This window comes from Mus caroli, chromosome 3 (assembly GCF_900094665.2).
Source record: "Mus caroli chromosome 3, CAROLI_EIJ_v1.1, whole genome shotgun sequence".
In the NCBI taxonomy this organism is placed as follows: Eukaryota; Metazoa; Chordata; class Mammalia; order Rodentia; family Muridae; genus Mus; species Mus caroli.
The window spans coordinates 5,949,864-5,957,443 of NC_034572.1; the positions used below are offsets into that span (position 1 = coordinate 5,949,864).

The 7,580-nt window shown below is 41.5% G+C and overlaps 1 pseudogene; it reads left to right on the forward strand.

Annotated features, from left to right (window-relative positions):
• Positions 1–1,199: 1,199 nt before the first annotated feature.
• On the forward strand, positions 1,200–4,214 carry LOC110291012 (annotated as a pseudogene).
• Positions 4,215–7,580: the final 3,366 nt, after the last annotated feature.

The following is a 7,580-nucleotide window of genomic DNA, read 5'->3' on the forward strand; positions in this document are numbered from 1 at the left end:
ACTGGAGGGATTAGAGACAGGTGGGTTAGGAGTGACCTGGTTGGAGGGGGAAAGACTGGGAGAAAAGAGGAAAACGGAGGAGGAGGAGGAAGCTACCATGAGGGGAGAGGAACCATGAGCACATGGCCAGGAGAAGCAGCAAGTGTCTGGGGTACACCACTGGGGAGGTAGCCAGGCCTGCAGTTAGAAGAGTAGATTAAGGGTAACCCCCAGTAATTGTAAAAGCCAAATAAAATAAACATAGTCTGAGTCTCATTTACTTGTAAACTAGCTGGGGATAAGCTTAAAATTTTCATACTACAATCATACCACTGCCTCATATGCCTAAATTCAGGATAGAATACTATTTTTTTTTTTTTTGAAGCTGTGGTCTAGGCTTGTGGTCTAGGTTCAGTCAGGATCATTTATCGATGTGAAGGATCACTGCAGCTCTTGACCTCAAAACACACTGTGTTTATCAAAGTTTAAATTTCATATCAACACAGGCCAGGTTCAATGACAAAACTATAAATCAGGCAAAATAAGAGAACTGAGTGATCTTGTGGTTAGACCCTAAAGAAGCCAGCTTGACATAGATGATAAAAAAAGGGAAATGGGTAAGAAACATATATTAACTGCTTCTGAGAAATGCAAAAGATATCAGTTTATGTATGAGGAAAAATTAAAATGTGACTTAACATCATAAGCCAATGTTCAAGTGGAAAAAGCAAAGAATAAGAATAGTCAAGAAAAACTGTGAAGGCTCATTGGAACACTCTGAAGGCTCATGGGAGCACCGTGAAGACTCATGGGAGCACCATGAAGGCTCATGGGAGCACCATGAAGGCTCATGGGAGCATTGTGAAGACTCATGGGAGTACCATGAAGACTCACGGGAGTACTGTGAAGACTCATGGGAGCACTGTGAAGACTCATGGGAGCACCGTGAAGACTCATGGGAGCATCGTGAAGGCTCACTGTGAAGGCTCATGGGAGCACTTGCTTTTCTATTTCAACCAACTTGAAATTCCCAGTAACAAAAAATACTATCTATAGAAGTGGGGATGCTATTTATAGAAGGATGGTTCAGTAGGATTAAGCAGAAAATCCAGAAACAGGTCTACAGTAAAGCAGATGACCTGACACATAGGAACACTGCCAAGCTCCTCTCCCGCACACACGGGATTCCCCCATCCTGTGTCCCAGCGCCTGCCGTGAAGATGTTTCACCCATCCCCAGCAGCCAAGCCTTTCAAACCCAAGAACCTGAGGGTCTTCTTTGATGTGGACATTGGCCAGGAGTGAGTTGGCCAAATTGTTTTAGAATTGTTTGCAGATATTGTTCTCAAAACTGCAGAAAAATTTCATGTATAGTGTACAGGAAGAAAAGGCACTAGATGAACAACTGGGGAACCTTTCCATTTTAAAGGATGCCCTTTCCATGGAATTATTAAGAAATTTATCATTCATGGTGGAGACTTCTCAAATCAGAATGGGAGAGGTGGAGAAAGCATTGTTTTAAATCAATCATTTTATTCATTTACACTTCAAATGATACCTTCCTTCCTGGCTATCACTCCACCAACCCTCCTATCCCAATTCCCCTCTCCCCCCTCCCCTTTGACTCTATGAGGATGCTCCTCCATCCATTCATGCACTCCTACCTCACCCCTCTAGCATCCCCCAATTCTGGAGCATCAAGCCTCCACAGGACCAAGGGCCTCCCCTCCCATTGATGTCAGATAAGCTACACATGCAGCTGGAGCCATGGCTTCTTCCATGTGTACTCTTTGGTTAGTGGTTTAGTCCCTGGGAACTCTGGGTAGTCCAATTAGTTGATCTTGTTCTTCTTTTGGGGCTGCAATCCCCTTCAGCTCCTCCAGTCCTTCCCCTAGCTCTCCCATTGGGCTCCCTGGGCTCAGTCCAATGGTTGGCTGTGACTATTTACATCTGTATGTATTGGTCAGGCCCTGGTAGAACCTTTCAGGGAACAGCTATATCAGGCTCCTATCAGCAAGTGCTTCTTGGCATCAGCAATAGTGTGGGGGTTTGGTGCGTGCAGATGGGATGAATCCCTAGTTGGGGCCGTCTCTGGATGGCCTTTCATTCAATCTATGTTCCATGTTTTGTCCCTTTCTTTCCTTTGGACAGGAACATTTCTGGGTTAAAATTTTTGAGATGCGTGGGTGGCCCCATGCTTCTACTGGGGGCCGTGTCTATCTACTGGAGGTGGTCTCTAGAGGTTGTATCTCCCTTTATTGGGTACTTCGGCTAAAGTCATATCTGGAAGCCTCTTGCTTCCCTGGAGTCTGGAACTTTCTAGTGGGTACCCCAGTTCCCCATCCCCCTCTGCTACATGTTTCTATTCACTCTCCTGATCCTATAATTCTGTCCCTTCCAGGACCTGCTCCTGCCCCCCTTTTCCCTTCCCCTCCTTTCTCTGTCCCTGGTCCCTCACTCCCTCTAGCTCCTGTGATTATTTTGTTCCCCATTCTATGGAGGACTGAGGCATTAACACTTTGGTCTTCCTTCTTCTTAAGCTGCATATGGTTTGTGGGTTGTATCGTGGGTATTCTGAGCTTTGGGGCTAAAATCCTCTTATCACTGAGTGCATACTATGTGTGTTCTTTTGTGTCTGGCCTACCTCACTCAGGATAATATTTTCTAGTTCCATCTATTTGCTTGTTAATTTCATGAAGTCATTGTTTTTAATAGCTTAGTAGTACTCCATTGTGTAAATGTACCACATTTTCTGTATCAATTCTTCTGTTGAGGGACATCTGGGTTGTTTTCAGCTTCTGGCTATTATAAATAAGGGTGCTATAAACATATTGGAGTATGTGTCCTTGTTATATATTGGAGTGTCTTTTGGGTATATGCCTAGTAGTGGTATAGCTGGGTCATCAGGTAGAACTATTTTCAATTTTCTGAGTTACTGCCAGATTGAATTCCCATGTGGTTCTATAAAACATAAAAGCAATCATTCACCATGATCAAGTAGACTTCATCCCAGCGATGCAGGGATGGTTTAATATACTGAAATCCATCCATGTAATCCACTATATTAACAAACTCAAAGGGAAAAAAAGAGCCACATGATCATCTCATTAGATGCTGAAAAAGCCTTTGACAAAATGCAACACCCCTTCATGGTAAAAGTATCAGAGAGATGAGGAATTCAAAGCCCATACCTAAACATAATAAAAACAATATATAGCAAACCAATAACCAACATCAAAATAGAGAGAAATTTGAAGCAATCCTACTAAAATCAGGGACAAGACAAGGCTGTCCACTCTCCTCCTATCTATTCAATATAGTACTCAAAGTTCTAGCCAGAACAATTAGGCAACAAAAGGAGATCAAAGGAATAGAAATTGGAAAGGAGGAAGTCAAGATATCACTATTTGCAGATGATATGATAGTATACATAAGGAGAAAATATTTTTGGTGAAAAATTGGAAGATAAAAATTTTCATTATAAGCATGATCAGGAGGGTTTGCTGAGCATGGCAAATGCTGACCCCAATGAAAATGGTTCTCAGTTCTTTATCACATAGTTCTGACTCCTCATTTGGATGGGAAACATGTTGTGTTTGGTTAAGTAATTAAAGGACTAGGTGTGGCAAGGATGCTAGAAAATGTAGAAGTGAGGGGTGACAACCTGTCAAACTGTGTGTTATTGCAGAATGAGGAGGACGGAAAGAAGGGGATGACCCACAAAGATGGCTCTGACGATAGTCATACAGATTTCACTGAGGACTCAGATGTAGATTTAAAATATGGAGATAAAATGTTATTAATATCTGAAGACTTAGAAAAACATTGGAAATTCAAGTCTCAGAACTGGGATGTGGCTATTAAAACACTGTGAAGGGTTTAAGGTGCTTGGATAGTTCAAAGGTTGTTATTGAGAAAGCAGATTCATCCAGACTGCAGCCTGTAGCCTTGGGCTGTGTGCTATGTGCCTGTAAATTGAAGGTGTCAGATTGGCATGGGGCAACCGACAGTTGTTTGGAGGTTCCTGAAATGCACCTGTCAAACACCAAAGCAGTATCCCAAAAATCAAGGATGGCAAGGATTAAGGTGGTATGATCAAGGAGTGGCTGGTCCTAAGACAGCGCAGGAGATAGCCCAGGAGATAAAGCTATCCGGGCAGAATTGCTTAAAGTTAAACAAATGATAAAGGCACAGAAAGATAAAGAGAAGTCAGTGTATGCAAAAGTGACTGTTTAATAAGGATTAAAGTTTCCTTAAATATTGTAGTACAATGCTTATGTAAGGGGTAATGTAAGTTACTGTCTACATAATCCCTGATGTGTTTCCCTTGATTATCTGTCATTGTTTACATAGAAAGTGCTGGCACAGGTTCCTTCTTCATAGAGTGTTATGAAATACAAAAACAAACAAATAACCCACTGTCAACTGAAGTGACATTTTCTCTGTACCATGTTGGGCTAATGGGACCTATACAATGTGTGACATGACAGTGTGTCTTGGAATTAACCCTCTTTCTGTCTTATGCTTTCTTCTCTCCTTCTCCTTCATTCTCCAGTCACAATTTCTAACCACATATGTGCACAAAACCCACTATTATACATGCTACAAATTGAAATTTGAGAGACTAAATGAGAAGACATATGTTCATAGGGTACAGTGTTACTCTGGAATTGTCCAAACATCTTTGGGGTTGTTGTATTTATACGTATAAGAATTTACTTTCCGTCGCTTTTTGAGGTATTTGTGATCCAACCCATGATCCCTTTAATGGCAGCCATGTTATATATCTATGATAATTATTGTCTGATGCCTCACGAAAACATTTTGGAAAGCATCAAAGTTAACAGTCTATTATACCCAGTCTATTCTAGCCTGGTCTTCCTGGGTTAAGAATTTCGAGTGTGTAGTTGTGTGATTCTGGTCTAAGACATCTCATGATAGCAGCTGCACTCATGACTGCAGACTGAGTCTACAGTCATTTGAAAGATGTGCAGGGCTGAAGGTGTTGCTTCCAAGGTGGCTGGCTCACATTCTCAGGAAAGTGATACTGGATATTGGTGAAAGGCCATAGATGTCTAAGTAGTATGGCAGTGGACCAACTTCAGAGTAAGCAATGTGAGAGAAAACAACAGAAACATCACATTTTTGATGATCTCACCTCCCAAAGTCCCATTCTATTACATTGGCATCTAACTGGTTGGACACATACCTTTTATTTAACACAGAAGCAAGGCCCACCAAGTATGAAATCAAGGAAAGAAGGATTAGTGGGCACTGACTTGGTGGCTGTCTACCTCAACATCACTCTGTTATCAGAGAGGCACTTGGAAACATCCAAGCTTTCCTACAAGAATGACTAACTTTGAAGAAATCAAGCTGATGAAAATTTCATAAAACAATGAGAATAATATATCTTTCAAAATGAACTCTGCTCTTCTTTCTGCTCCATTAAGTTTCATTGTCAATGCATGCTCTGGAACTTGGTTGGCAGTAATAAGAAATAACTGGAGAAATCTACAGGATTGACAATCCCATGGCCGTGCTGTCCATCCTAATGCTGCACTTGCTGTAAAGCAGATGGTGATGTGTGCATCCTTGTTTGTTGAGACTTTTCCCTTCTAACAATGAGCTCATGAGCTGCTGGGAGGCTACCATGATTAACGTATACTCTGCTGCAACTTCATGTTTACCCTTTGTTCACTTTAAAAGCTCTTGCAGCACAATAAAGAGGCAACATCTCTGTCAGTGAGTTATGAAGCCAATAGTTAGTAAAAATCAGGTGGCCATTTTATAATATACATTATTAATACAATTTTAATAGTAGGCCATGAATTCAATTTTCTCATATAGAAGACTCATCTGAGAAGGGCCATTTGTGGAGCCATTTGGAAACCTAATATAGTAGAAGTTTCCTAAAATATATACATCTATGAAAGTGATGCAAGCAGAATTGTCAAATAACGGGGAGGATGGAGCCACAACTGGACATCTCTCATCACTAAATTCTGGTACCAAGAATGGGTTACATTTAATCTAGTTGGTGGTCAAGGGGGCCTCATGGGAATCCCCAAACGTCTAAGGCCATAGCCAAGGCTATATTGGTTACTTTCCACAAACTGCTTATAAGGTTGTATTATAGATGACAACACCTATACAATTCACTGAACATAGAGAAATTAGACTGGTGCCTTTTTAGAGCCTTCACCCCTACTGACTAGTGTTCAGTGTAATGGAAAGTACTCTAAATGCTACCAAAGAAGAAAGGTGAAGACCAAACCAGCTACAAACACTTCTTGTCTCTGAGCTGGCCATCTTCCTGTGCATCATCATCTTCCTGTGCCTCTGCACACTGACCCTTTTCTGTGCTGAATGCATCCTAATCCTCTCCTTACACTTAAAGGCTGATGTGCAGAGGGTGTACCCAATGACCTCATTTTAATTTGATTACTTTGAAACCATCTAGCTACAGCCTCTGAATGACCACTGAAGGTCATCTGCATCTCTGAAGGGACACATTTCAATGCATAAAACACTCTTTGAGATATTCTTGTAAATTCTTATACTTGTGTTTTAGGGTTGGGATTGAAGAGCTCCTCTCTCTCTCTCTCTCTCTCTCTCTCTCTCTCTCTCTCTCTCTCTCTCACACACACACACACACACACACACACATACACACACACATGCACGTTGTATTGTGAAAAGAGGTTTTTTTTTGTGTACACGAGGGATAAGGATGGTGAAAATGACCTGGTGAGCAACATAACAAAAAGAAGATGCCTGGTCCTCGAGGGTCTGATACTCATTTCCTACACAAGAGTAGGCATGTGGGTTGAAGTGGGATCTGCTAGGTAAACTGAATTTAGCTTGGAGTGTGTTTGGGATTCTGCAGGGAAGATGCTCAAGTGAGGGTACCAATTGTGTTGTTGCTGCACGGACTAACCTGGCATCTCTTTAGAAACACTTGGAACAAAGCAAACAGGAGACAAGTAGCTAGTGAAGTCAAGCCAGGAGAGCAGGTATGGATTCAGTCATTTTGTTTATAACACTGAGTAGTGGAAGCTAAGTGGTCCATCGACTTGACGTTTCACACAGCTCTCTGAGGGTTTCTTGTTCCTTTCTTTGACTCTGACTTTTTCTCTGCTAAACACAGCCATGCCTCTGTACATCACTATTTCTCTTCAGTGTCTGTTGGAACAGATGGGATGTAGATACAGTGAAGTTCCCAGAGGGGTTGCTTTGCTCTCTTTTGTTGGCCACAAGAAAACACTTTGGTAAATCAAGTCCGCTTTCAAGTGTTTGAAATTGCAAATAAGAAATAAGAGTCAGGCAAAGGTCAAATGGAAGATGAAGCTGAGTCATATAATTTAGATGGAATGTTTTGAGAGAGAGTGGGAGTGTGCCAATGCTGTAGTTTAATAGGAAGAAACGTCCCAGATCCATAGCTATTTCTGTTTTATGTAATACAGTGGAGCGAGTGGTAGTGATTTATGGGTTTCTCTTTGATCCTGACACTCAATTATTTTTTACCCGGAATGGCATTTCTGGTACAAGCTTTTAATACCATGTTTCCTCATCTTGCTCTGAAATAATATCTCTACCATA